We start from the raw sequence: 27034 nt of genomic DNA, 5'->3' as shown, positions 1-27034 counted from the left end.
TTGTTGGAAAAGGTCCCCTTCTGTATCCACTAAAGAGAGGTATGATTCAGGGGTGCCTGGCTGACTCAGTCAGTGGAGTGTATGACGCTTGATCTAGGGGTTGTGGGTTTGAGCTCCACATAGGATGAAGAGATCAGTTTTTTTTAAATAAATTAAAAAGAAAAAGAGAAAGGTATGATTCAAAGAGAGGGAAATATAAACTAGATTTGTGGTAGCTTGATCCAGGTGCTTTGCATGTGATAGCTTCTTTAATCCCATTTTGTAATGTAGCTATTATCATCTCTGATTTGTAGTTGAGGAAATTAGGGTTCTCTAACAGGTGTGGTAGGATGCTCAAGGCCACGTATGGAGTCAGAGTTTGATCCCACATGGGTCTGGCCAGAAGGCCAGTGATCTGTTTCTTCTTATTACCCAGATTTTCATATAACCTATTTGAATGACATTTATGAGAAGACACCGAAATTCATCTGATTTAATTTCTGGACCCAGGTTTGTTTTCTCCTCTTTATTTAATCTACAAGTTGCTTATATTTGACCCCTTTTAGGTGACCATAATGTAAGTAACACAATTAAACAATCCCCTATTATACAACTCAAAGCTTCCGTGTCTTCCAGGCAAGGTAGGCAAGCTCTTTGCCTGCATCAGGGTCTAAATACTGTCATCAAGCGGGCCAATATTCAAATTCTCAGGGGTTGTGGAGGACTAAAAAGTCCTGTGTGTAAGCATCTGAGAGATGAGTAATAGTCACTTAATCTGACAAATACTTACTAGGTGGCAAATAAAGCTGACCTGACTCCTGCCTCCATTAGGCAGCCTTAGCAGGGGAGAACGGGAATGAAAAGTGAAGGAGGAGGAATGACACAAAGGGGAAAGGCCTCAGGGCCATATCACTTGCTGAACGGAACTGAGAGTGTAGAGACCAAACCTCCCACTTTACAACATCAAGGGCTGTGGCTTTTAATTGCATCTGGGGCTTGGTAAAGCTTTCTCCTCCATTAGAGAACCTTCCAATTCCCACTTGAGAGCAAAGCAATCAAGCTTGGCAGATAGCAAGCAGCCCTGTGATGACAACAATGCTCCGACATCAAGCATGTTGACAGAACAAGCTGACAAGTTCGTACCCTCTATGCGGGATTGTGAATTCTCAAATGTGTTTTGCCACCTTCAAGTGTGGACAGATGTATTAGGGAAAAAAATTACTTTATTGCAAATTAGGTTTTTCATGTATTGCTCAGCAGCCCCTGTAGTTTTGACAGGTGCAAGAGAGGCGGTGGAAGTAGGTTTGTGAATCTAGCCACGATGCCTCAATGCCTCCCCCAGTTGCACGACATGGATGCTCAGCAGGATGTGTTGGCATTTGTCCCATCAGGATGTAAGTGACAAGTGTGCTGTTTGGAAGAAACCTTCCTAGTGAAACTCTCCCCACCTCCATCTTTTAACTTTTATGGTGAATTCCTGTAGGGAGTTTATTGCGTGCCAAGTACCGTTCAAAGTATGTGTAACTAATTATCTTCACATCAACCTGAGAGGTGGCCATTGTGTTTACCCCATGTCACAAATGAGGAAATAGAGACACAGCAGTTAAGGATCTTGCCCATGGTTACCTTTATAAATAAGTAGCAGGGCCATGGTTTGAACCTAAGTAGCAAGACACTGGAGTCCACACCATATGCAGGACCTTGCACTGAGAGGCTAGAGATGCTGGGATTCCGCCTTCCCTCTGCCGCTTCCTAGTAGCAAGGGCTACGTTCATGGAGTGCACACTGTGGTCCCAGCCCTGTAGGACGTGAGTACTATTGTTATCCTTACAAATGGGGAGACTGAGCCTTACGAGGGTAAGAAACTTGCCCAAGGTTACAAAACTAATCAGAGTTGAAGCCAAATGAACAACACAATCTCTCTGACCCCAGAGGTCTTAACTACTGCCATGGCCTGCCTCTGCCCCGTACTCACTGTCTTGAGTATTTGACCTCTCTAAACTTGACTTTCCTCATCTGTGAAATGGGCATAATACTAATAACTATCTCAAAAGACGAATGTGAGGCTGAGACAAAGAAAGGTATATGAAGATGATCTACAATCTATAATGTACTAGATTAATTCTAGATACTATCATTTTTTCTGAACTGCTCTAGATTTGACCCTTAGCTCTTTCAAAGACTTCTCTAACCATTCCACCAATTAAATGCAAGTTTCTCAAGGGTGGAAACAAAGATTTCTCTGCTTGCAATTTTATCTCCCATAGAATTTGGCATAGAATTTGGATATATGGTTAGGTACATAGTTAGAGCCTGATAAATTTTTCTTAAATAAGTAAAAGCATGTGGGACAGCAATGCTAGAGGTTTTGTCAGAGGAAGCTTGGTTAACTCATTTTGGAAAAGCTATTTCAGGTTTTTAGCCAATAGTTGTCCTAATTATAATAATTATGAAATACATATATGTTCTTTTACTTTAAAACAATACATGAACTAATGTAAATCAAATCAATGTGGGAAAATACACACAAAGCCCCATCATTCCGTAAATCCCTTAATTTGAGGCATCTGTTCCTCCACAGCTATTCCAAAGGCTCATGTAGTTAGAAGAAAGAGAGTCTATTTTTTGGGAAACATGTAATTAATGTAGCAGGACTAGTGAAAATGACCTCCCTTTCCTAGAATTTTCTAACCTATTCTTTACTTTACAAAGATAAACTCTCTAAATTGTGTGAAAGTATTCTCTCTGCTATCATTTTGATCAGTGCATGGCCAATATATTAGCAATCACACTTTCTATAACACATGCTGTAATTCACATTCTTCTCCAAGCAAATTAATTCAATCCTCAAAGCTGAAGGCTTTGGCATGTGTTACCTTTATATGAACTGAGACATAATTCAGAGGGTAGAGGAGGGAAGAAAGAAAAGAGGACAAATCATTTGCTTCCATCCCCCCACCAAGTGGTTTTGTGCAGGGAAACCCCAGACAGTGCTGTATCATGTCTATGTCTTAAGTCCTGAACAGGGTAATGGCAAATAACTAAGCCTTTTCCCTTCAAAGATGACAAGTTCTTTATATGTCAGGGTCTTTGCATTTTGTTGTCCTTCAGTCTGTGGGGCGTGTCCCCATATCCCCCCCTTGGGTCCCTCTTTTCCATCTTTCAGATTCTTTCTCAAAAGGCCTTTATCCCTGGTTAAAGTAGTCCCCTGCTCAGTCCCACCCAGTAAGCCTGTTAAAGCATCTCCACAACACTTACCTGGGCCTGAAAACATCTTCTTTGCTTCTGTGCTTATTATCTGTCTCCCTCAATTTGGGCATAAGCTCCCGTAGGGCAAGCAACTCTGTTGCATTCCCAGATGCTTGGCATAGTACAGGTGCTTAATAAACATGTGTGGACTTTTCTATGGGGAGACTGGTCCTCCTCCTTGCAAACCTCACTCCCACACCCATCCCCCATCTCCATGCCAGAGAAGCAGTACTGAAGGTACATCCAAGATAGTGGCACTCCCTGGCCCTTGGCAGTGCCCTGTAGTTTCATGGCCATTGCAGCACTGTAGTTCTGTCTGTGGCACAGCCTCAGCTCAAATCCTGATCCACACACTTGGAGTACTGTTTCAAGAACTGTGTAATGACTGCCAGGGCACAAATTCCTGTGCCTGCTTTTAGCAGCTGGGTGACATGGGGCTAATTATTTAATCCTCCTAGGCCTGAATTTCTTTATCCTCACGAAGAGGATATAAAGCACCTATCCTGCAGAGTTGTGAAGATTCATTGAGATAATGAATGTCCTGGGCTGTGCCCAGGGCCTGCCACAAGGTAAGCTCTCAATAAATTATAGCTGTGAATTTATTAACAATGGAAGATCATTTATACTTGTGCCTCTAGTCCCTCTCCCACGGTGGACTCCACTAATTGATTATATCATTCTTTCTCAAAAAAAAAAAAGCTTCACAACCTTCATGTGACACCACTCTTTTCTAGAGGGCCACTACCAATCAATCATTCAGTGTTGGTGTGCAGACTGATGCCTATTAGCTCTTCCTGATTCAGGAAGCCTTTAACAGCCTGTCGACAGTATTATTAACATTGAGCTTGATGTCCAAAAGGAGATTGGTAGTTAATTTTGCTTCTGGAGAAGTGGTATATTCAGCAATATACATCCATGAACAAACTCACTAACGTGGGAGAAAGAATAGTAATGGGAGAACCTGCTCTTGATAGATGACAGTGGAGAGGAGGGCTCTGCCTCTTCCCATTAGGTCTGGCTCCCAAGATGTTAAAAAATCAGGAGTATCAGGAGGCAAGTTGTGAGCAGTGCTCTGATTTACTCTCTGGTAGATTCCTTTAGATGTAATAGCTCTGATGGAAATTGGAAAAAATCATCACTCATGATTGGCTCCCTTTGAATTCTCATTAAATATTCCAAATACCTCCTGATAACTTCTGGATTCCAATCAGTATCAATAGAGGACTATAATTTTTAACAACTTATTTTTAAATGATAGAGTCCAGCAGAATAATACTTTTTTGCTACCATTTTAGAAGTGACAATGAGATTATTAAGGAGCTTTTCCAACAACTGAGGAGCCTGCTGGCTTGGATGGATAGTCATAATGCTTTCAGAATAAAAATGTGAAGAGGCTAGAAAGATGAACTATAGAAGTAAAAATAGAAAGTGAGGCCTGTGTTTAATTTGCTTCTGTTATGTTTGGCCCTCCCTCTAAAAGCAAATTAGGAGATGCCAACTTTCCCACATCCTCAGATTCTCTTTCATATTCCCACTTTTAGTGGGTTTTCTTCATTTCCTGAAGGACGCAGTGCCCCAACTTTCTCCCTCAGTTTCATCATCAAATCTTCCCCCAGGAGATTAGTTGGGGGAAAAGCTAGTTAATACCAGAGTGGAAATGTCTAGTGACCTAATATTTCCTCTTACAGACTATATACAGACTTCATGACTTTAGGACTTATGGGCTGAATTGTGTCCCTGCCAAATTCACGTGTTGGAGTCCTAACCTCCAGCAAATCAGAATGTGACTGTTTTGGGAGATAGAAGAAATAATTAAACTTAAATGAAGTCATTGGAGTGGGCCTTCACCAGTATGACTCCATGTCCTTATAAGAACAGGAGATTAGGACACAGCCACAAAGGGAAGACCACTTGAAGATAGAGGGAGAAAATAACCATCTACCAGCCAAGGAGAGAGCCAACCCTAACTGACACTTTGATTTTGAACTTGTAGCCTCCAGAACTGTGAGGAAATAGATTCTTGTTGTTTAAACCACTCAGTCTGTGGTACTTTGTTATGGCGGCACCAGCAGACTAACACAAGTAGATTTGGAAGACAAACTTATGTTAGAATCTCAACTCTTCCGTTTAGTAATTGTGAAATCTCACATGGATCACTCTCTGAGCTTCACTTTTCTCAACTGTTAATGGAGATGACAATGCCTGACTTATGGGGTGCTTGTAATGATTAAATGAGACAATATCCATTACTGGTAAGCATAGTACTTTCATGATACCTGGAACTTACTAGCATTTCATCAAGTATTATTGTTACCACTAATTACTACTTTTATACTGGAATTTTAACTGGATACAGATGAATGAGATCAGTATTTTTATACCATCACTTGTTTTTACACTAATGCAAATACTCACAAAATATTTATTCCTGGATCACACCACCCTGGTGGCTTCTCACTCCTAAGGGGCCCTTAATTCCCATACAGATGGCATTGCAAGCTACAGGTGGCCTTGATCTTCAAAATGTAGATAAGAATTGTAGAAAAATATAAGCAAAGTCCATCCTGCAATAAAGGAGATGAGAAGAATCTGCACTAACAAATGAAATTTTTTTAAAGATTTTATTTATCTATTTGACAGAATATAAACAGAGAGAGCAGGAGGCAGAGGGAGAGGGAGACAAGGAGGGATGTGGGGCTTGATCCCAAGACCCTGGGATCATGACCTGAGCCAAAGGCAGACGCTTAACCGACTGAGCCACCTAGGCACCCCAAATGAAATAAATTTTAAACTTAGAGAATTATCAGTGATTATGTTTAGAAAAATAGTTTATTAAATGGTAATTAAGGAAGCATCTTGTTTCTAATTAATTTTCTGAGAAAGCCTCTTAAATGTAGGTTCTCAGATAAATGACTTATAAAAGTTAGGTGATTATTATTGTTTCAGGTCAGACACATTAAATTTCTTTTTTTTTTTAAGATTTTATTGATTTGAGAGAGTGAGAGAGAGGACACAAGTAAGGGGAAGGAGAAGCAGAAGAAGTAGAGGGAGACAAGCAGACTCCCCAGTGAGCAGAGTCCAGTGTGGGGCTTGATCCTAGGGCTCTGAGATCATGACCTGAGCCAAAATCAAGAGTCAGACTTTCAACCAATTGAGCCACCCAGGTGACCCCAAACACATTAAATTCCAAAAAGCATTCTGAATTTTGACATTTAAATTATTTTTCATCTATATGGCTTCTCTAGCAATCAAAACTTCTGATAAGAGAAAGGAAGACATCACTAAAACTAATACTGTATCCCCTACCCTACAGTTTCACAAAAAGGTTATAAAACAGATAACTCAAAACTATTTACCCACAAAGCATTCTCCATAGTCAATACAAATGTGTCACATTGCGTTGCATCATACCAGGAGCAGGAATAGAGCTTCTTTGGACCTCTGGGTTCTAGGATTTTATAAGTGAGCACAATAACATCAATGGCCTATTTTAATGCCATCCCCAAGCTTTTATCAATTAATGTAGGTAAAGCTGAGATTGAACAGCCAGGTACAGAACACCAAAATATAAAACTGATGGAGTCTTTCTTCTGAGTTTTGCCCCCAGTGTGCATACTCTATCCTGGGCCATTCCTTGCCAGCAGCGGTGAGCTGTCCCCTCTTTGTCTCTCTACCCCAACTGTGGCAGGAAATGTCTCTATTCATTTATCCAGCCCAGAATGTTACCTGCCCTGCAGCCGTATTTTCTATTCTGTCCCCCTTGTTCCTCTTGCAAGGCTGTCTCCTCCATTCTCTGGTGCCCAAAGCCCACTACAGCCTCCTGTTCTCAATTATCTCTTTTACCTATGTCCCTATGCAATACAGCTAATCACTCTGTGCAACAGACTCCAGAAAGCCTGAGCAGAGAGGCTGAGAGGAGGGAGTACCTGGGTCCCACTCTCATATCAGGCCTCTGGGAGTTCCAGCAGTACAGCTGTTAAGACTGTATCATTAGATTGTCAATCAAAACCTTCCCAAATCTACAATTGACTCAAATAAATACACATTAAAAGCTTGGAAAAAATCGCCTAACAAAAGAAAAATAGACAAAACTTTGATATTTTTAGGCTTCTTTTCAAATTAAAAAAAAATTTTTTTTTAGAGAGAGTGGGTGCACATGGAGGGGAGGAGCAGAGGAAGAGGGAGAGAGTGAATCTTAAGCAGACTCTATACTCAGTGTGGGGCCCAACACAGGGCTCCATCTCATGACCGTGAATTATGGCCTGAGCCAAAATTAAGAGTTGGTCACTTAACTGACTGAATTACCCACATGCCCCATGATTTTTAAGACCTCTTTTATAGTTGATTTCCTCTTCAAGAAGAATAAGAGCAAGATAAGTTCCTCTGAATTGAAGTAAAATTCTCCGTTGTGAATGGTTATGTACACAAGACTTGCAGAACACTGTTTCTCAACATCTCCATCAGCACAGAAATTACCACAGTGATATGTTCTCTTAGCATCTGTTAGAGAGACACCACATTGTCCAACAGAGGAGAAAATAAAGACTGCCTTGTGGATATTAAACACGGTATAATGGAAACTTCATTGCATATGTATTTTTTCTTACTAAATTGCTGGACCCAGCAGAAAACTAAATTGTTTTCTGCTTTCTTAAGTAATGCTAAATCAATAGATTTATTCAGCTTAGCCTCTCTATGTTCACATCTCATGGTAAATCATGGAGGTGGAAGACAGGACACTTCATTTCCTTTGTATTGCATCCTTCGATCTCCAAGAAACTTTTCTGCTTGTTCAGGTGACCTTACTCCATAGGCTCGCCTAGCTATTAATGGGTAAACTCGGTTTGCAAGTGCACACCCATAGTCTTTGATTGAGCAATTCCCCGTAAAACCGATTTTGTATCTGACTTGACTCTACTGACTGTCTCTTCTTTCATCACATTGCAATTTGTCAATCAATTGTATCGACCAATCAGTGTGTTTTATTTTTAAAATTCTTTTAGGCTATACTGATGAGACAAGACAGACGCTGATAATATTGTAATCTTCTGGACTTTTTTAGTGTTGCATGGAGGAATTTGGATTGATACTGCTGGATGTGACAGCTTCCATGAACATCTGTGATGTCTCTTGCAGGACTTGGTAAAATCTTCTCATGCTTTCACAGGCAGATCTATTATATTATACATGGAAAACAACCTACTCGAGCATATAATTATGAATAGCTCAATCACGGAATTCCCTAGAAGAGTAACTAAAGGAATAAAAGCAGAGTTTAAAAATGAAATTAAAGCAGCAAATATAATGCAACACTCCCTATAAGCGTAGTACTCATTAACAGATTAAGAGACAAAGAAGATACCAAAATGTGACTCAAGTGCTCACCTTCAGAGACTGCTGTCACTGACAAGCTGCTGATACTCAGGATGTGAGGCTTCATCATTCCCTGCCACAGATGATGGGGAGACTTGAATGAGGCATCGGTCACTTAAAATGAAAAGCTTCTCGGGGCAACTGCTGGGTGGTGCAGTTGGTTACGCACCCAACTCTTAGTTTCGTCTCAGGTCATAGTCTCAGGGTCTTGAGATCAAGCTCTACATGGGGCTCAGCACAGCGTCCGCTTAAGACTCTTTCTGTCTCCCTCAGCCCCTCCCCTGCCCCTGCGCACCTGTGCTCTCTCTCTCACTCTCATAAATAAATAAATAAATAAATAAATAAATAAATAAATAAATCTTCTTTTTAAAAAGTGGAAAGCTTCTTTTGTCTTTAGCAGTGGTAACATCAATGGAACTTCTTTCTGTCTGCCTTAAAGTCTCCAAATGAAGCAAATGCACAACCCGTTGTTTGACAGAAAACTCTGCCTTGTCAACATTAATTGGAATGCACATACTTCTAGCTGAGATGCTTAATGTTTCATAATGTGTTGAGTCTATTTTTTGTCCTTGTATAAGAAAACATTTACCTAATGTTTAGCCCTAGACACTACTATCTTTGGAAAGTATTATTTATCCTAGTACTTTCTAAAAACTGAATAGACCAGACTTTAGGAAAAGTACCATCAACTATATGGACTGTCCAGATCTGCGACCAGAAGCTGTGACTGATATGGATTTACTCCTAAAGGGAATGGATGTTTCCCCTGTCAAACTCTAGGTACAGAAAAGGACAGTCCCCTGCCAGTCATCTTTGAACAGGAATACAGGTGGATCTTGCAACGAGGATGAAAAAGGAACTTTTCCTTTCTCTTGGGCCAGAGGTTGGACTGGCCATTTAGGGGATGGTGGTAGTTGGAGATTTTAATTTTTGAGGTTGAGCCAACCGCCACTACTCAAAGGCCTATCCAGCCACGGGCCTAAGACTTGCCACTTTTGATGGCATAACTAGTCTCAAAAATCAAGTGACATACACAAGGCAAAGTTTTGCTATACCATCTTTGTCACTTGCAAATCTTATTCTGAATCTAAAAGTAGAATTAAGTTTTTTGCTCACTTTTGTATCCCTAGCATCTAGCATAGCTCTTGGTACACATTTTATTGGATTGAATTTGCATAAAATTCTGTGGAATTATCAGCATAAGAGTTTTATCTACATTGAATAAAAGGAGTAAGCCCTTCAGTGACTTATTTCTAACTTGAGCTGCACCCATGAAAAAAAGTCTGGTTCAACTAGCCTGCTTTCATTTTTGTTAAACTAAATTGGTTGATCCTGTCATTTAAAACAGATGAACCCACAGGCACAGAGGAGAGAATCACTGATTCATCCCCCTGTCATTCTGAGCATCATCTCCATTTCTTTCAGTGAGGTTACTTGGCTGGGCCAGCAAAAAGCATCAAAGCCAATAAATGGTTTGTTTTCCCAATTTTTGTAAAGTCACTTTTTTGTGGTGTTCTTGGACCTACTGAAATTAAGCCACATATTCTTAAAAACCATTTATATAGTCATAAAAGTAAAAAAGGAATTAATTAATGAAAGCTAGTTAGGTGCACCTTTATCTGAGAATGTAAAGAATGTCATGTTTTTAGAAATCTGGTATGTGAAAGGTACTGTGTTACTTTCTTTAGCATTTTTTTAGTATACAATTTATTTAATTGGTTCTCAGTTAAACATTTATATTTTGAGACTTTTGTGAAATACTCCCAAATTATTCTTACTTACTATTTCATCATCAACATTTCACAACAATAAGAACTTTATTTCTTACTGGAGGTCCCCACCAAATTGGGTATTATATAATTTTTTCCAACTACATTGGTATCTTAATTGATTTTAATAATGTATGTGAACTTTTGCAATAGCTTCATAAATTGTCTTTTCTTTCTACACTTACTTTCAATAAATTCTCATAACAGGAACTTTTAAATTTTAAACTATGAAATATTTTAACATATTTTGATTTAGATATAACTTACACATAAAATTTGTAATTTAAAGTATACAATTCAATGGTTTTTATCCTTAGCATCTTCTTGTGTAATTTCTCAATACAACTCTTTGAGTAAGGTATTACATTTTCCACTTTATTAATGAGGAAATTGAGGTTTAACATTAATTCACTCAACAAATATCTATAAAGTACTCGTTATATTCCGAGTACTGTTCTAGTACTGTTCTAGATGCTGGGGATATATAGCAGGGAGCAAAACAAGATCCTAATGGAATTTATGCCCATATCCTTGTGGTTAGTAAGTAGATTTACATCCAGATCTGTCATATCCCAATATTCATGCTTTTTTCACTGCACATGGCAACTGGAATGGAAGAACTCAAAGAAAAAAGACTGCAGTATTTGAGTAATCAGAATAAATGTTATATGGTGCTGCATTTGTTCTACAATAGAAGAGAGAGATTACCCAAAAAGTAAATTTCAATTCTTGGTTCTAAATTATTTACTTTTTAAAACAATGATTTTTTTTTCACTAAAAATAGATATTGCTGAATTCCCTTTACCTGTCTAGACTCTGGAGAATATCAGATTTTCTTTAGAAGGAATAAAAAATTTTAAGTTTTTCAGAGGATGCTAAGTCTCATAGATCTGTGTCTGCCCTTTTGGGAAAAGTCTAGCTGCTTCTTCCATCCATATGTTCTCATGTCTTATACAGTAAAATAACTCTGGACTGATTCCCCTTTATTACAGATTACATCTTCAAAGATCCCATGCTCCAACTTCTCTGCTTACTTTGTACTCTACTAAATGTTCTTCCCTATTCTAGCTCTTTCTTTTGAAATCCTACCCATGGAGGCTTCATAACCTCACCCACATGCTTCCCTCCTCTGACCCCCGTGACTCTCTGGAACCTTTTTCTGGCATTTATGGCCTTATACTGTAATCATGAATGACTTTTTTTTTTCTCTAACAAAACATTAACTCTGAGAGGGCAGGGATGCCTTTCTCAAGTCTCTCATAATCAGCAAATGAGCAATAAATACTTTTAATTGATTGTGTTATTCTTTATAATTAAGCCCATAATTATCTCTACTCAGAATTTTAACTGCCATTTTAGAGAACCAGCTATTTTCAAAACACAAAGAAATATGCCACTCAAATAAAAGCCCATGTTACAGTTAATCTGAATCTGTAAGAACATAAAAGAGGATTTTTCATTCAATCCATAAATAATTATTTGTCATTTACACTGCATAAGGAATTATTCCAAGAGAATTGGAGGTGGCACTGAAGAACCAAGTATATACCCAAATTTGTGAAGTGTTATAAAATAATTTACTAGCTTATCAATTAAGAGGTGATTATAAGCAATTCAAAAAGATTTGAAGTTTGGGACATGAATTTGGGACAAGAAAGATAATTTTGTTCATTTGGGCTCTTATCAGAAGTAGCTCAGTAAAATTGAAAAAGCTAGTGTTCAAAAACCGGAAATAAAAGAAATTATTCCAAAATCTGCATAAAGACATTCTAATATAGTATCCATTAGCAGCATCAAGGAAGAGAAATATCTGCATAAAGACATTCTAATATAGTATCCATTAGCAGCATCAAGGAAGAGAAATATGGAGCAATAAGTATTAGCCATTTAATAAAAACTGGCATTTCATTTTTCATTGTAATCAACCTATAAATATCATTGAAGCTGAGAAAACATTGCATAGTAGAATGCTACTTCTAAAAATTATGACAAAAATGCTCTCTGAGTTGGTTTGGCTACCATAGGTATGACCTGAGTTCAATTCCAATGATATCTGCATAACAAGGGGACCCTATTTAACCTTTCAGAGCCTCTACTTTTTTTTTTTTCAGAGCCTCTGCTTTTTTAAAGATAAAGTCATAAGGGTTATGAGCACATAACATCAAATACATGAAAGTGAAAATTAGGTACCATATCAAAGATATTATTATGTTTCTTATCTGCTTAAATATTAACTAATATGTTTGTTACATTAAACTCTTAACAGGGATGCCTGGGTGGCTCAGTGGTTGAACATCTGCCTTTGGCTAAGGGGGTGATTCCAGGGTCTGGGGATCGAGTTCCGCATTGGGATCCCCTCAGAAAGCCTGCTTCTCCCTCTACCTATGTCTCTGCCTCTCTCTCTGTGTCTCTTATGAATAAATTAATAAAATCTTTGAAAAAAATTTTAAAAAATAAACTTTTACTTACAGGCATAGATATTTTCTGCTTGGGAAATTAAGTAAAAATTCATATCAAAGAACAGGAATTAGTAATAAAATGACTAGAACTACAGCAATCTTGGAGTAGTTTTCCTCTCCCAAATGAGTTTGAACTCTAATTTATCCTACTTAGATATCATCATGTAGCAAGCAAGTAGTTCTGACATTTCAATTACAAGAACTTGTACAGGATGCTTTAAGTACTATCCTCATTCTCATCAGCCTGGGGAAAAATGATCTGTAACTTTTTTCCTGGGAGAGTACAGAGCAGATTTTCTTCTTCATCCTTCTCTAATTCCTTCCTCACCCCCTTTTCTTTTTTCCCCTCTTTCCCAGAAGTATAGTGTGGATAGTAAAGCCAGATTTTTTTAGAGCTTCAAAAGGCCCAAGGAACCATCTAGGCATTCTTAAGACTTGGAAATTTAGGACCTACAAGGTATGGAACCTGAATAGCCTGCTCAAGATCATATAGCTCACACAGTCCCTAGAAATCTAACTTCTAGAACTGGAATCTCTTCTTTCCATCTTCAAGGAGCAATCAGATTGAAAGAATCAGTCCATTCAAGTCTTCATATTCAAGTCCATGATCTTTACAAATTCTCTTACCTTGCCAATATTAAGAAAACATATAAATAATAACCTTATTCTTGCTTTTCTGCTAGTTTAATGTAGGGAAAAGAGAATTAGACTAGACATCAGAAGTCCTGCCTTAAAAGCCTGACTCTGATCATTACTTGGTGACTTGGAAAAGTCACTAGATTTCTATAAGTCCCAGTTTCTGACCTGTAAAAACTAAGATGCCTGCCTTGATTATTTTGCAGTTTTAACAAAGAAGATAGCAAATGTGAATATCTTCTATAAGCTATACAGTTCTGAATGAACACAGGCCCTTTTGTTATATATTGTGTGGTCTCCTGAAAGATTAAAAGAAAATTACATTATATGGGTTGGAAACACAAATAATCTAAATTCTATTTAGAAGATAAGAATAATGTCAGAAAGATAACAGAATTGGAAGCTCTGGCCCTCATTCCCACACAGAGACACTTACTAAACAACAGTATGGACCAAAATGCCTTTATGAGAACTCCAAAAGCTAGTTAAGTCACAATACCCCAGGAGAATGCAAAGCCAATAACAGCTGCGTTAAAATGGTTAAGAAAAGCCATTGCATCGTTGGAGGGGGGAGGGGGAGAATAACCGTATGCTTAATTCACTGAAACAACACCCTGGATTACCCTCTTCTTTTATGATGATGCCAGTGTTTGTAGAATTGTGTGTAGAAGCATAAAGGAATAGCCATGGGCTTAGCTCACAGAAAATACACTGTGTATCATGCAGCCCTCAACTAACATCTTCTCTCATTAAGATGTGTCTCTAAACAGAAGTGTAGATGCATATTGGAATGGTCATATGGTTAACCCATTGACACTGCACTGTATGTAATGCGTCCTTCAACTAACATCTTATTTCATTAAGATACATGTATTTGTGGGCGCCTGGGTGGCTCAGTTGGTTAAGCAGCTGTCTTCAGCTCAGGTCATGATTTCAGGCTCCTGGGATGGAACCGGACTCCCTGCTCAGCAGTCAGGTTGCCCCTTCCCCCACTTGTGCGTGTGAGTGTGTGCATGCACACTCTCTCAAAATAATAAAATCTAAAAACATATGTATTTGTAATATATGTGTAGAATCAATGGGAATAGCTGTATGTTTAATTCACTGAAACTACATTGTGTACAATGCATCTTTCGATTATCTTCTCTCATTAAGATAGAAGTGTTTCTAAATATAAGTGTAGAAGGATATGAGAATATGTGCTGAACTCATTGCAACTACACTGCATGTAATGTGTCCTTAAGCTAAGTTCTTTTTTCAATAAGATACCAGTCTTAGTAAACATATGTGTAGAATCATATGGGAGTGGCTGTTTGCTTCATTCATTGAAACTACACTGTGTCTAAACTTTCTTCCAAGCAACATGTTTTTTCAGTAGATATAAGGCTTTTTTCTAAGTTTTTATTTAAATTCCAGCTAGTTAACATACAGGGCAATATTAGTTTCAAGTGTAGAATATAGTGATTCATCACTTACAACAACACTCAGTGCTCATCACAGCAAGTGCCCTCCTTAATACCCATCACCTGTTTAACCCATCACAGGGCTGACCTCCCCTGCAGTAACCATCAGTTTGTTCTCTATATTTAAGAGTTTAGGAAAGCCATCGGATTCTTTTTTTAAATTTAAGTTCAATTAATTAACATATAGTGTATTATTAGTTTCAGAGATAGAGTTCAGTGATTCATTAGTCTTATATAATACCCAGGGCCCATTACATCACGTGCTCTCCTTAATGTCCATCACTTAGTTACCCCATCCCCCATTCCCGCCCCTTCAGCATTCTATCTCCAGTTGCTCCTGCCCTCAGCTGGCAAAGCCTAAGGGAGAAAAAGCCCAACTCACAGCTTCTCCTTTAAAATAGAAGGGTGGAATGTGTGTGTAACATTCTAGCTGTCCAAGAGACTGGTTTCTGTCTTCCCTGATTTGGAGTGATGATGGAACCAGCAAACTTTTGATGCAGGGGGGCCAGAGAACAAAAGAGAGCTCTGGGGCTTGTTGCAGCACCAGAGAACCTGCAGTACCATAAGCAGACACCAGAAGGAGCAAGAGATTATATGCTCCTAAAAAATAAAACAGCAAACCTTTTTAACTGGGAAATTAACAGCACAACAGAAAAAGACACAACCCCAGAAAAAGTTTCAGAGGTCACCAGAATCACTGGCCAGTCTCACTGGGGAAGGTCTCCCTCTGTATAGAACTTCCCATAAAGACTTGAAGAGGTAACTGTTTTCAGGGAAACGTGGCCCAATCAGAGGAAAAACAAAACAGAAAGCTCCAGAAATTGACCAAAAGAAACAGATCTGTGAATTACTTGACAAAGAATTCGAAATAGGTGCTTTTTTTTTAAAGTAAGCTCCATGCCCAGAGTAGAGGCTAATGTGGGACTTGAATTCATGACCCTGAGATCAAAACCTGAGCTGAGAACAAGAGTTGTGTACTTAACCAACTAAGCCATCAAAGCACTGCCAAAATAAGTGTCTTAAAGAAGTTCAGTGTGCTTGGGACACAGATAACTAAATGAAACCAAAAAACAAATGCTGTATGAACAAAATTAGTATATAAAAAAGAGAAACTAAAAAGAACCAAGTGAAAATTCTGGAACTGAAATTAGGTGGTATAAATGGCAGAATGGACAGAGCATCACTAAAATGGAGGAATAAATGACAATTTCATGAGATGAAGCTTCCCTTCATGGCCTAGTTATACATACAAAATGGTTATCTTGGTTTGGATTTCTCTGAAACATACTCAGAGACATGAATTTAAGTGTAAGTATCTTATTTGGGGGATGATCCCAAGGAACACTATTAAAGAAGTGAGTAGTGAAAGACAAGAAGTTATCAAGCCATGTTGGGCTAATCCACCCGAGGACTCTGGGAGACAATGTGGAACATACCTCAAAATTATCCCAGCCAAGAGATAGTAGGGAGCTAGGTATTTAAACACTGAAACCTTTACCTAAACAGCACCATTTGTTGGGGCGGCTTCCGGGGGCATTGACTCTAGCATTTCTTCTGGTTTGCCCTGAACATGCTCCCTCAGCTAGAAAAAGCCTTCAAAAACTTACAGATTGTTACACAAAGCAGCCTTCAGCACAAAGAGGTACATGCTAAGAGCACCAACAACATCTGCCACAATGAAGATCTGAATATGTGAGTAATTAAAATATGACTAACTGAATAATTTAATTTTGGTCTTTTGAATGCCAGGAAAAAAAGGCACCCTTCAGCTAATCAAAAAAAGTTAAATATATCATAAAGATACTAATAGGTTTGTGAGTATACAAAGTAATAAAAAACTCTAAGTAATGCCAGGCCTAATGGGAAATGTAATGAAATAAGCAATGTAGCTGCTTTGTCTCTTTCCAAGACCATACTCATGACTGGTTTCTGCCTGTGTCTTCCACTCACTTTATTATACTATATTAGTCAGTTTAGGCTATGCTATGTTACAATAACACAGCACTCTCACATCTCTGGCTTAATGTGACAAAATCCCAGTTTTCTCCAGGCAGTGAAACAACAATTCTGATAGCTATTCCCAGAAAAACTATGGGATAGTTTTTCCCATGTGGTGATTCAGTAATCTGAGCAGCTTTGATATTATGGTTCGGCAAAATCTCAACACATTTCCCATAACATTGCATGGGAGCTTTTCACTGACTTCATCTGGAAGTAATACACATCACTTCTGTACAGGTTCCTTTGGCTAGAACTTGTCACAAAGTCTTCCTAACAACAAAGGGTTGGGATACATAGTCTCTTACATGCCCAGGAAGGATGAGATACCTACATATTCCTAGGCACTGGTAATGTCTGCCACACCAGACATGTTCCTCAAAACTTTAGCTTCTATATAACCATACTGGCTAATTTGGCCTCTCATACACTTCTTGCCCTTTATGCTTAGCCACCCTCCCCCACACACAACTAATGTACTCAGTCTTTCCATTTTCAAATTTCAAAATCATGAAGAGAATTCTTATACCTAGTGTTTTCTAGCATGACCAAAACTAGGAACAACTTAATTAAAAGAAATTATGGTGGGAATGCAAACTGGTGTAGCCACTCTGGAAAACAATATGGAGGTTCCTCAAAAAGTTAAAAATAGAGATACCAAATCATGCAGCAATTGCACTACTAGGTATTTATACAGAAGATACAAACATAGTGATTTAAAGGGGCACATGCACACCAATGCTTCTAGCAACAATGTCCACAATAGCGAAACTAAGGAAAGAGCCCAGATGTCCATCGACAATAAATGGATAAAGAAGATGTATATATATATCTATTATGGACTACTACTCAGACATGAATGAAAAAGAATGAAATCTTGCCATTTCTAATGACATAGAACTAAATAGAACTAGAGAGTGTATGCTAAGTGAAATAAGTCAGAGAAAGACAAATACCATATGACTTCACTTATATGTGGAATTTAAGAAACAAAACAAATGAACATAGGGGAAGGGAAGGAAAAATAAAATAAGATGAAAATTGAGAGGGAGGCAAACTATGGCATGGTGAACTCTGAAACAAAGAGGCTTGCTGCAGGGGAGATGGGTAGGGGGAAGAGATAATTGGGTTATGGGCATCCAGGAGGGCACTTGATGGCAGCCCGGGTGGCTCAGCGGTTTAGCGCCGCTTTCGGCCCAGGGCCTGATTCTGGAGACTCGGGATCGAGTCCCAAGTCAGGCTCCCTGCATGGAGCCTGCTTCTCCCACTGCCTGTGTCTCTGCCTCTCTCTCTCTCTGTCTCTCATGAATAAGTAAACAAAATATTTTTTAGAAAAGGAGGGCACTTGATGTAATGAGCACTAATGTATCTCTCCTTGTTCATACATCACTAGGTGTTATATGCAACCGAATATATGAATATATATATTTATATACATAAATTCTACCTCTGAAACTAATAAAAAAACTTTTAAATAAAATTTCTTCTTTTAAAAAAATTGTGGTATGAATGACCTCTGTCTCTGAGACTTAAACATCTTCTCTAGTGTAGGGCACTGCTCACTGAACACCTAAAGAAAAAAGATTCTTCCAGCAGCTTTATTTTTCTTCTTAAAGGCAAGGAAAAAATATTTGAAATCTTACAGGAGGTAGGGAAACTCACCAGGAATACAGTTTTAGATAACATTATAAAAAACAAAGGCATTGGAACCATGTTGGAAGGTTTAAGGAGAAAGTAGGTGTGGTTTCTAATAGAGACAGAGTAAGTGGTATAAAGTCGGTTTAACAACATAACAGCATATGGAAAGTAGAATTCCAAAATACAAGATCAGGAACGTAAGACGTGCATTCCAAATTCTTATATGTGGCAATGAAGATTAGATAAGAGAAAGGGAATCCCAGGAGAAGTGCTCACACTCCTTCAGAAATTAGCTCCGAATTCTTGTAAAAATTATTTATTAGATGGTTTTCAAATTGTAACAGATATGTAACATGTGCTTGCTATAAAAGTACATAAGTCTATAAAGTCTAAGCCAATCATTTCTCTCTTCACTTCTTTCCCAGCCCCAACTCAGAAGCAGGGCTGATGATATGGTACTCTGACCCTTTCTCCTTGTTCATACATCACAAGTGAATATATTTATACCTAGTGGTGTGTGGGTTGATTGGTTGGTTTTTAACAAAAGGGAATCATAATGTGCACTTTGGCCTACAAATTGCTCTTTTTCATTTGACAGGATATTGGGATAACCATAGACATCTATGTATCTGTACATCTAGGTAATTTTTCTTTAAAAAATGTACATGTATAAAAAATGTACATGTGTGTGTATAAAATACATAAGATGTTCATAAACTTTGTTTACATAAGTGGGACACCCTGTGTGCTGGGGAAGTAGAGTTCGTACATTTTTATTTAAGATTTTATTTATTTATTTATGAGAGACACACACACACAGAAAGAGAGAGGCAGAGATGCAGGCAGAGGGAGAAGCAGGCTCCATTCAGGGAGCCTGACGTGGGAGCCCAACGTGGGAGCCCGACATGGGACTTGATCCTGGGTCTCCAGGATCAGGCCCTGTGCTGAAGGCGGCGCTAAACACTGAGCCACCGGGGCTGCCCGTGTTGGTACATTTTTATTTTTTATTTTTTATTTTTTATTTATTTATGATAGTCACAGAGAGAGAGAGAGGCAGAGACACAGGCAGAGGGAGAAGCAGGCTCCATGCACCGGGAGCCTGATGTGGGATTCGATCCCGGGTCTCCAGGATCGCGCCCTGGGCCAAAGGCAGGCGCCAAACCGCTGCGCCACCCAGGGATCCCTCATTTTTAATGACTTACATACTCTCCCTACATCCCCACCTACAAACCATTCTCTGACCTCCCTAGGTAACTAGGGTTTACAATTGGTCTACATACTTGAATAAGTTTCTATGTGTTTATATAATCATGCAAACATATTTACATAGGTATTTTGAGTAGGGGTCATTTTCAACCTACCAAAATCAAAATCATCTTGCGTACACTCCTGTGTATCTCCCTTTTCTGAAGCAGCAATACTTGATGGAAATCCCTGTAAATCAAATTATAACCAGTTCAATTCTTTTTTAATGTCTTCATATTCCACAGTATGGATGCAATACAATTTATTCAACATTGCCCTATCAATGAAAGGCTTTTTTTTTCCTACTTTGGGGACAATATGAACATCTTGTAACTGAGTCCAAGCTTATTTCATTCACTGCAGGACAGGCCAGTAAGTCAAGAGGCAAGATGTTGGGGGGTAGGAAAAGCAACTTTATTTGGAAATCTGGCAAACCAAGGAGATTGCAGACTATTGTTCTAAAGTACCACCTTAACTCAGTATGGAATTCAAGCTTTTTGTATTAGGAAGAAGAGAAAGTGTCAGGCAGTTGGAGTCCAAAGTAACTGACGTCTACAGGCATTCAGGTGCCTACAAGGGTCCAAGGAAAGTCATGGTCCTTGGTTCATTGGTTGTTGGTCAGTTGATCTTTGCATACAGGAGTCTGGCCATGTCCTTACTATAAATCTTAAACATAGTGTTGTTACTTTTGTACATACTTACTTATCTCCTTAGGGAGATAGGTTTGGGGTAAAAAGCAGTTTTTATAAACCATAGCTGTAAGCAAAAATCCTTCGATGATTAACAAGCATACATGCAAGGCTAAACAGAAGTTTCTAACTTATACGTCACAGCAGCAGGGCAGATGAAAGCAACAGTTAAGTAGTTACTTTGACTTTAATACATGTTTCCATATAGCTTATATAGACGTTTTACCTACAATTAATTAGCCATAGGTACTTCTAGATTCTTTGTTTCTTTGATTTATGTCTGTTCTTAAGCCATGTTGATTACTGTGTAATTGCAGGTTTTTAAAAAAATATTATTTATTTATTCATGAGAGACACAGACTCCAACTGCCTGACACTTTCTCTTCTTCCTAATACAAAAAGCTTGAATAGAGCTATAGGCAGAGATATAGGCAGAGGGAGAAGCAGGCTCCCCACGGGGAGCCCGATGTGGGACTCAATCCCAGGACCCTGGGATCACCACCTGAGCCAAAAGCAAATGCTCAACCACTGAGCCACTCAGGTGCCCCAATTACTGCAGTCTATAATAAGTCTTAAAACAGTATAAATCTTTCAAGTAGGATATTGCTCAAAATATATTTGGCTATCCTAGCCCCTTTGCATCTTCAAGTAGATTTTAAAATCAGCTTGTCAATTTCTACCCTTCCCCAAAAAATATATTCTGAAATTTTTAATTGAATCTATAGATCAATTTGTGGGAAATTGCTGTTTTATATGATATTGAGTCTACCAATCTATAAACATGGCATATCTCATCATTTGTTAAAGTTGCCTTCAATTTATCTCTGGGATGTTTTGTACTTGTCAATGTATAGATCTTGCACATATTTTGTTAATTCAATTTCATGGTTTTTGATGATGCTGTAAATGGTACAGTTTTTAATATCAAAATTGCTAATCGTGCACTGCTAGTATTTATAAATATAATTGATTTTTGTATATCCAATGAGTTCTCTTCATTCTGGCTGATAGAAATATGAATGGTTCCTAGTCCTGTGTGTGCTCTGAAAATTGTTTGTATTATAATTCCAATAATCACTCTTGCCTCAGAAGTTGTTATTGCCCAACCTATGGTAGAGGTCACCCTATACACGCCCACATTGTATTCAGTCAGAGATCCAAGCAAATCCCTATGCTGAAACTCTGTGACTATTTCACTCTTCCTCTGCAAATTCTAGCTTCCTTGATGTTCCCCAAATCCAGTCTGTCTCCTCAACTCAGAGAGATCGGTGAGTTTTGCTTGGATTTCTCTTCCCTGTGTTGTACTCTAGAAATTAGCATCTGGTAGAAAGCCTGGCTGAAGTAGGACTCCCCTCTTCACCTTCTCTCAGGAATGACAGTGCTACACTGCCTATTATCCAGTGTCTGACAATAGTTGTTTCCTATAGTTGAACCTGGTTTTTAGTATTTATAGAAGAAAGATTATTCCCATATGTAGTCTAAAGAGGAAATTTTACCCTTTTGTTTTTTAGTATTTATAGAAGGAAGATTATTCCCATACGGTCCAGAGGAAATTGTGCCCTTTTGGTTTTTCATGTGGTAAATAGTGTTGATAGTGTCACTGACTTTGGATTCCTGAAAAAATCTCTACTTGGCCATAGTTTATTAATCTTTTGATACAACACTGAAATCTGTTTGCTAATATCCTATTTAGGACTTTTGCATCTATTACTTAAGTGATTTGAGCCTATAGTTTTTTTATTTATTGGATTTCCTGTTAACTATATTACCAAATTTTATTAGGGGACCTGGGCAGCTCAGTCTGTTAAGACTCCAACTCTTTTTTTTTAAGATTTTATTTATTTATTCATGAGAGACACAGAGAGAGAGAGAGAGAGAGAGAGAGGCAAAGACACAGGCAGAAGGAGAAGCAGGCTCCATGCAGGGAGCCTGACGTGGTACTTGAACCAGGGCTCCAGGATCAGGCTGAAGGTGGCGCTAAACCGCTGAGCCATCTGGGCTGCCCTACCCTAAGCCTCCAACTCTTGATCTCAGCTCAAGTCTTTTTTTTTTTTTTTTTTTTTTTTGATAGTCACACAGAGAGGGAGAGAGAGAGGCAGAGACATAGGCAGAGGGAGAAGCAGGCTCCATGCACCAGGAGCCCGACGTGGGATTCAATCCCAGGTCTCCAGGATCGCGCCCTGGGCCAAAGGCAGGCGCTAAACCGCTGCGCCACCCAGGGATCCCTCAAGTCTTAATCTTAGAGTTGTGAGTTCAGGTCCCACTTTGGGCTTCATGCTGGGCATGGAGCCTATTCTTAAAAGGTATTATTAAAGTTATTATGGCTTTATAAAGCAGAACTGGGGAACATTCTATATTTTTCTTTAATTTAGATTACTTCATTAACATTAAAATTACTTGTTTTTTAAAAGTTAACTAGAACTCACCCATGCAACCATCCTATCCTTTTTAATGATTAATCTGAAATTACCTTCCAAATCTCTGTTCTGGAAGTTGGTCTACTCAAGCCTTCTACTTTGAATTTGAACATCTTTTTTTGAAGGCTCTTTTTATTTTTGCAATGTCACTTAATACAAAAGTGACATAAAATGTTTTTATGTTATAAAAAACATAAGTCTTAACAAGTCTACAATAGAATACTTGAACAAAAAATCTGTATACATTATCCTTTACAGCAATTTTACACAGTAAATTAACTGATCGTTTAAAAATGTTTTTTTTTAAACCCCTCTGCTATCTTACTTCTTGGAGTATTTATTATAGGTAAAGAACCAATCTAGTGCTATTTACAAGTACAAAATTAAGACCATATAACTTACATGGAATGCATTAATTTAAGAGTTTGATTTAATATCCTTGACTATTCAGTGCTCTGTATGAGGAAAAAAAATCCATCTTGACATATTGCCAAAGAGCCAAAAGTTCAATTTCCATAAAAATATTAAAGGTATCCAATTCTGAGAATACCTAGTCATCGGATACCAGTAAAGAAAGCTAATGCTACGTTGATGCTAGATTTGAAGTATCTATTAAGTTAATATATTTTTGGCTGAAAACGTATTCATTTCCTTTAGGCTTTAAATTTTGTTGTCATAGCATTTCACATAATATTTTCCCAGTGTTTGTTCATTGTGAGTTTTATTTTGCTTTCCATTATATCAATAGTTATATTTCCTGTCTCAGGTCTCATAATGCACATATTTATTTACTATTGTGTGAAAAAGAAAAGTATGGGTCCTAAGATCCAGCCTGTGGGGGCTCCCTGCTCAGCAGGGAGTCTGCTTCTCCCTCTTTCCTCTATCCCTACCCTCACTTGTGCTCTCTCTCAATTGAATAAATAAAATCTTTTTAAAAAAACCATCATTTAGGTGTATAGTTGAGTAAATTTCAGAGGATAATAAGATGCTTTACACAAATGAGAACATCTGCAGTCACCCCAGGAATGATGGAATTATAGGGCTATCAATCCTCATGCTACAGGGCATGGGCTGATCACCATCTGGAAAAGGAAAGATTTTCTCTATGGTATTTCTATAATATCATCAATTACATTCAGATTTTTATGTCCCTTTAAACACAACTCATTGGAGGACTTTATAGTACATTTTGGCCACATAGTGCAACATGAGGGGAAATCTTCAAAAGTTTACCAAAAATTTTTAGAGAAATGAATTCAAGAAAAATCATAAACTCTCAGGGAAGGTAAACAGAATAACAAAGAAGTTAACAAAGATCATTTTGAGTATTTCCTACACACAGAGGCTTGACAGAGAGAGAACTTAGCATTTGATGAATGAATGAATGAATGAATGAATGAATGAACAAAGAAGCAAAATTATATGTGCCTGGATTCAAATCCCAGCCTCACCAATATCTGACCTTGAGTACTTTGTTTATCCTCAGATTACTCATCTTTAAAGTGAGGATAATTGTGCCCACCTCCTTTTGTTATCACAGGGATTGAACAAAGTAATCCATGTAAATAAATAAACCCACTGCCTGAAACAGAATGAACACTTAACAAATGACAGTCATTGTAAGAGCTCTCCTGAGATTGATTTAGCTAATTCCTAGCCAAATAGATCTAACAATTAAATTATCTCAATATATTTCATAATAGGTCAATTCTTCATGTATTGATTATATTATAAATCTGTATTATATTAAGTCTCTGTGAAACCAATGGTGTATTACACTGCAAACATTCCCTAAAATTATTTTATTTTTAACTTAGGATGCATTTTCTGCTAATTAGCAGATCTCTCAGATGGTGTCTGTCTGTTTGGGCTGCTAAAACAAAATACCACGGACTGGGTAGCTTATAAACAATAGAAATTTATTTCTCACATTCTAGAGGCTGGGAGTTATAAGATCAAGGTTCCCACAGATTTGCCATGTGGTGAGAGTCTGCTCTGTCATAGATGGTGGTCTTCTCGTGGTAACCTCACAGGGTGGAAGGGGGCAAGGAGCTTTCTTGGGCCACTTTTATAAGTACACTAACCTCATTCATGAAGGCTCTGCCTTCATTGGACCAATCATCTCCCCAAGACCCTGCCTCCTATTATCAGCACCCTGGGGGTTAGTATTTCAAGCTATGAATTTTTGGGAGACACATTTAATCTATAGCAGATGGTATACTATGATAAGCAAAGTTCAAATTCGTAAAAAAGAGTATCTGCTACTCACCTTGAAACGTCCATAGCCCTGGTCCAAGGCTACTGGGACTTTCAGCCAAATGTGTAAAAAAAAAATCCTGGAAAGGATTGTAAATTATGGGTGGTACGACACCCCTTTCTAACAATTTCTTAATAATTAACTTTTTGGTATGAGCAAATTCTCTTGGGACTCATAGATACATTCTGCAGACACAGATAATGTTCCAAGCCCACATGAAGAAATTGTATGGTTGTAAACAGAGTACATATGCCTTTTTAACTCAGTTAAAAACCAAATTAAAAATAAATTATATAGTATTTGTGATTAGCATAACCTTAAATAACTCGCCCCCCCCTTCCCCAAACAAAAATCAAGTGCTGTTTTCATTGCAACTGAAGAAGGTTTTGGAAAGATAATCTAGTTTTATTGGACTATTTCTCCAAGGGCAGGATTATGGGCCATTTTTAACTGGGCAGTAAAGTGCTTTTAAATTGTAAATGTTGTTGCATATACTCGTTACCTCTTTTTTGGAAGGTGAAAAATATAAGATTTCTTAGACTTTAAAAGAGTTTTTACCATTTATTTATGAATCACTCAGCAAAAGGCAGCCACGTACTCTTTCAAATAGGCTGCTATCTCAGAATGTCACTGTCACTTGACTCAAAGATTTTTCTTTTTTTTTTTTTTTTTTTTTTTTTTTTTGGAGGGGCGAGGGGAGTTCCTTCTTCCTCCTCCATCATCAAATGAACAGTTCTGTGGGCGAGAGGCAGGACCAGATATCTCCATCAATATTTGGGGATAGGGAGAAGGGTGCTTAATATATGAGGACTACCCCTAGATCTAGCCCCCATCCCCCTACTTGCACCCCTCCACCAGGACCCCCATGCACTTCAAAGGAGGAAACAGAAAGAACCCACCATTCTGAAGCTGTGGTAAATGCTCAGGCCACGTGACACTGTATAATGCTGTTTGGATTCAAACACTGAGACTCCGCAGTGACACAGTGATTCGTCTGCAGCTAGTTACTGAACTGTAGGCGCTGAGCAATAGGCAACCCTGCCTGACCTGCCTCAAACCTTGCGAAAGCTCGGCCAGGTGCGAGAGCCCCGTGACAGCACCGTTTGGGGAGGCAGGGAGGGTGAAGAGGGGAGACAGGCACGTTCACACCGTAAGGTTCACACCACGCCCGGAGAAGCCTCTGGGCCGAGCCTGATTTTTAAGCGGGAAATGAAGAGTTAGAGATTTTTTTTTTTAGCTACCATACTGAGCCTTTATTTACATCGGTCACCTAGCTGCAATCTCATGGCAACACTAAGAAATCGGTATTCTTAATTCCCCTCTTAGACCCCAGGCAGTGAGGGTGAAAGGAGCAAAGAGGCCCTTCCTGGGGGCTTTTCCGCCCGGGGCTGCAGGCTCCCGGGATGGGGAGCGCCGGGGCCGGGCGGTACAAAACCCCGGGCCCGGGGGAGGCTCGGGCCCAGGCAGGCTGCGGGCAGCGGAAGGGAAGGAGGGGTCTGGCGGGCGCGCGGCCCTCGCCGCGGTACAGGTCGGCGCGGGGACCAGGGCTGGAAGCCAAACGCAGACGGTTGGCGAGCAGCCCCGGCCCCCTCCGTGGGCCTGCTCGCTGCGGGGAGGGCTTTCTCACGCCCCCTGCTCTTGGGAGACGGCGCCGGAGGTCGGAAGGAAGCGGGGCGAGGGATGAGTCATCCCGCCTAATTCCTCCTTCCCGGTCCCTCGCCTCCGCACGCCGGCCCCCTCCCGAGATCCTGCAGCCGGGAGCGGAGACGCTCCTCCTTAGCGTCGGCTACCAAAGCCCCCGTGGCCTGCGGAAGAGAGGAGAGGGACGGGGCGCGCGGCCAATCAGAGCCTCGCCCTCTCGC

General features: G+C 39.1%; 1 long non-coding RNA gene across 1 annotated transcript; it reads right to left on the bottom strand.

Annotated features, from left to right (window-relative positions):
• Positions 1-5617: 5617 nt before the first annotated feature.
• LOC144320575 (uncharacterized) lies at positions 5618-27034 on the bottom strand. The gene is made up of 4 exons (XR_013386198.1): positions 26072-27034; positions 19926-19998; positions 8614-8674; positions 5618-5792 (listed from the first exon to the last, which is right to left on the bottom strand). It is a non-coding gene; the product is annotated as an uncharacterized LOC144320575 (long non-coding RNA).

This window comes from Canis aureus, chromosome 9 (genome assembly GCF_053574225.1).
Source record: "Canis aureus isolate CA01 chromosome 9, VMU_Caureus_v.1.0, whole genome shotgun sequence".
Lineage (NCBI taxonomy): Eukaryota > Metazoa > Chordata > Mammalia > Carnivora > Canidae > Canis > Canis aureus.
Note: the sequence above shows the minus strand (reverse complement) of the source record. Positions and strands in the feature narration are given on the sequence as shown.